General features: G+C 41.7%; 2 pseudogenes across 2 annotated transcripts; both read right to left on the bottom strand.

The window, feature by feature from the left end:
- Window positions 1–479: 479 nt before the first annotated feature.
- Window positions 480–685, bottom strand: LOC311596033 (small ribosomal subunit protein eS28-like; annotated as a pseudogene). The gene has a single exon. The product of its transcript is annotated as a small ribosomal subunit protein eS28-like (transcript).
- Window positions 686–1,685: 1,000 nt separating this feature from the next.
- On the bottom strand, window positions 1,686–3,688 carry LOC311596274 (elongation factor 1-alpha 1-like; annotated as a pseudogene). The gene is made up of 2 exons: window positions 3,317–3,688; window positions 1,686–2,975 (listed from the first exon to the last, which is right to left on the bottom strand). The product of its transcript is annotated as an elongation factor 1-alpha 1-like (transcript).
- Window positions 3,689–4,244: the final 556 nt, after the last annotated feature.

Genomic DNA, 4,244 nt, shown 5'->3' with positions numbered 1-4,244 from the left:
CCTTAGAATCGGAGTTGCTGGTGATTATGAATCACAGTGTAGGTGCTAAGAACCAGGTCCTTTGCAAGAGCAGCAAGTGCTCTTAGCCACTGAGCCATCTCTCCAGCCCATGATTTTTACTTTTCTATGCACTAACTTACGCTTTGCACATATTCATCTATTGGTTTTACATTCTTCCTAAATGCATTTGCATATATATACATATATATATTGTAACTTTAATTGCAGATTTTTACATTTTGAACATTTTTAAGAACCAAATACTTTTAAAATTCTGTAAGACTTGTCATTTTTCTTTAGAATTTTTCTATTTTTTTATGTTTCAAGTGTCCTTCTGTGTTCTAAAGGTTTGATGTACATTTGGTTCCTTTTTATGTTTATTTATTTTTATTTTATTATTTTTAATACAAATGCTTTATTTAACAGTTGCAGGTCGTCCCATGGGTTAAGTGGTGGATAGCCAGGACCCAGCAGCAGGGTCAGCGCAACCCCCGAGCTTCTTCTAACTCCAATAGCAGGAGCACATCAGCTCTCTAACGGGGCCTTTGACGTTTCGGATGATAGAGAGGCTGGTGTCATCCATAATTTCCATACGCATCTGCGTGCACTGCCCCTGCGAACCGGTCCTGCCCAGCGCTTTGGTTACCCTAGCCAGCTTTATGGGCTGCACGCAGCTCACGTCCATGATGGCTGCGATCTGGTGAAGAGCTTTTATTTTTATTTTTAAGAGTTTTTTGGAGACAGGGTTTCTCTGTGTAGCCCTGGCTGTCCTGGGACGAACTCTGTAGACCAGGCTAACCTCAAACTCAGAGATTCACCTGCCTCTGCTTCCCAAGTGCTAGGATTAAAGGCACGTGCCACATGGCCCAGCTTTAGTTCCACTTAAATAATAATAATTTTCATGTGTGTGGGTGTTTTGCCTGCATGCACTTATGTATGCCACACACATGCAGTGTCTGTGGAGACCAGAAGAGGGCACTGGATTCCCCAGCCCTGGAATTACAGAAGGTTCTTAGCTACTGTGTAAGTGCTGGGAATCCATCCGGGACCTCTGGAAGAGCAGCCAGTGCTTTTAACAACGGAGCCGTCTCTCCATCATCTAGTAGTGTTTTCTTTTGTCCCTCTGCTCTTCTGCCATGTCCTGGTTGTATGTGTTTCCATCTGAAGTCTAACCGGAATATATATTGATATAAAGGTAGAAATTGCATGCTCTCAAATTGCTAAACGATTTTAAAATATTCATTTATTTGTGAGTGGGTACACTGCACCACAGCATGTGTGTGGAGGTCAGAGGACAACCGTGTTTGTTGGTTCTCTCCAAGTATATGAGTTCTGGGGATTCAACTCAAATCATCAGGCATATCATCAGCAAGCACCTTTACCCATTGATCCATCTCTCCAGCCCTTTAAATTGTTAGACAATTCTTTTAACAGCACTAAACCGTACTTTTCTTGATGATTATGACACCATTGTTGATATGCATGAACATGAACTGTCCATTTTTTATACTATTCCATTCTAGATGTATAATTGCACATCTCTCTCTCTTTTTTTAATCATTAAATTTGTTTTAATGAGTCTCAAAATTCTGTGACAGATTTTTGGTCAAGTTGTTTCCATTAAAAAGTACTGATTTTGAAAACTAATAACTTAAAACTCACACACACACACACACACACACACACACACACACACACACACTGGTCCACAAAACATTCTCCTTTCATTCTGAAGGATTTATGATGCATTGTTATCATTAACCAGTCTTTTACTATTAAACTTCAAATAGCCAATTAAGACAAATAGCCTGAGACCGTTCTTCCAGCACCGATTAAGACTGGGGTGGCAGGTGTTAGGGTTGCTATTCATTTAGCCTTCTGAGCTTTCTGGGCAGACTTGGCGACGTTGCCAGCTTCAGCAGCCTTCTTGTCCACAGCTTTGATGACACCCACAGCAACTGCCTACTTCATGTCACAAACAGCAAAACGACCCAGTAGAGGATAGTCAAAAAGGCTCTCAACACATATGGGCTTGCCAGGGACCATATCAACAATGGCTGTATCACCAGACTTCAAGATTTTAGGGCCATCTTCCAGCTTCTTGCCAGAATAACAGTAAATCTTTTTTTTAAAAAATTCAATCTTTTCTTTAAGCTCAGCAAACATGCATGCCGTGTGAGCTCTGTGAAAATCCAGTACAGGAGCATAGCCAGCACTAATTTAGTCCGGATGTTTCAGGATAATCACCTGAGCAGTGAAGCCAGCTACTTCCATTGGTAGGTCATTTTTGCTGTCACCAACAATGTTGTCATGTCTAAAATCTTTGACAGATACGTTCTTTACATTGAAGCCCACATTGTCCCCAGGAAGACCTTCACTCAGTGCTTTATGGCACATTTCAACAGACTTTACATCTATTGTGACACTCACTGGAGCAAAGGTAACCACCATGCTAGGTTTGAGAACACCAGTCTCCACTGGTGTTACCACAGGGACAGTTGCCAATACCACCAAGTTTATAGGCATCCTGGAGAGGCCATCTCAGGGGCTTGTCAGTTGGATGAGTTGGTGGCAGGATACAATTCAAAGATTTTAGCAGTATGTCGCCACTGGCACTGCCATCTTTGCAGGTGACTTTCCAGCCCTTGAACCAAGGCATATTGGCACTTGGCTCCAGCATGTTGTTACCATTCCAACCAGAATTTGGCACAAACGCTACCGTGTCAGGGTGGTAGGCAATTTTCTTAATGTAGGTGCTGACTTCCTTAACGAGTTTCTCATCTCTCTTCTGGCTATAAGGTTGGCTCAGTGGAATCCATTTTATTGACACCAAAAATCAGCTGTTTCACAATCAGGGTGTAAGCAAGTAGGGCATGCTTATGGGTCTGCCCGTTCATGGAGAGACCAGCTTCAATTTCACCATCACCAACAGCAACAATCATGGCACCAGCCAAGGACAATACATGCAGTAAACATTGAACCCTTACCCAGATCTAGCCAGTGGATAGGACATTCTCCACAGTTGAGTGGAGAGTGGGGACTGACTTTCACACAAACTCTGGTGCCCCGTATTTGACCATGTCCCCTGGATGGGGAGGCCTGGCAGCACTCAGAGAAAGGACAGCAGGCTACTAAGAAGAGACTTCATACCCTATGAGCATATACAGGGGGAGGAAGTCCCCCTCAATCACAGTCATAGGGGCGGGGAGTAAGGGGAAATGGGAGGGAGGGAGGAATGGGAGGATACAAGGGATGGGATAACAATTGAGATGTATTATGGATAAATTAATAAAATATATTTTAAAAAATAAAACAAATAAAATAAAAAGTGAAAAAAAAACCCAACCAGGACAGCACAGTCAGCCTGAGATGTGCCTGTAATCATGTTTTTGATCAAGCCTCTGTGCCCTGCGGCATGAGTGATGGTCACATAGTACTTGCTAGTCTCCAATTTCCACAGGGAGATGTCAATAGTGATAACACACTCACACTCAGCTTTCAGTTTGTCCAAGACCCAGATATACTTGAAGGAGGCTTTTCCCATCTCAGCAGCCTCCTTTTCAAACTTTCAAAATGGTTCATTTCTTGGTTCCACCACATTTGTAGATCAGGTGGCCGGTTGTGGTGACTTGCTGGAATCTACATGTCCAACGACGACAATGTTGATGTGAGTCTTGTCTTTTCCCATTCTGGCTTTGAATCAGTGGTGGTTTTCACAAGGCTTGCATTCTGATGGCAAACTTGTTGCAAAAAAGCAGTTGTACATCTCTTAAGAACAGAAAACGAGTCTAGTGAGATAAGAAGGTAAAATTGCTTGACACAAAAGTCTGATTACCTAGTAAACACACACATACACACACACACACACACCCTTAGAGTGTGTTATGAGAAATGTGTCCTTATGCAATTATTATACAAACACTGTAGGGAGTGTTTAACGACTATAAATGTTTATGAATGTTGCCAGACCATGACTTTATTTAGGGCTGGGAATTGAACTCAGGATCTCACACTTGCTAAGTATGAACTCTTATCAGCTCCATGAAGATAATCTTATGAGGCCTTTATCATACATATGATGTCATCAACCAAGATTATTACTTTGCTACTTTTCTTTTTTTAAAGTTGCTAAATTTTTTAACTATTTGTCCTTAAATATGACTTATAAAATAACTTTCAGCACCTCCTTATCTCACCCATCTTCTGTTTCAATTTTAGCTGCAATTGTTTTACTGTGTTTTGAT

This window comes from Acomys minous (assembly GCF_964271855.1).
Source record: "Acomys minous genome assembly, chromosome: 4".
NCBI classification, from domain to species: domain Eukaryota; kingdom Metazoa; phylum Chordata; class Mammalia; order Rodentia; family Muridae; genus Acomys; species Acomys minous.
This window is presented reverse-complemented; position numbering and strand designations above follow the sequence as displayed.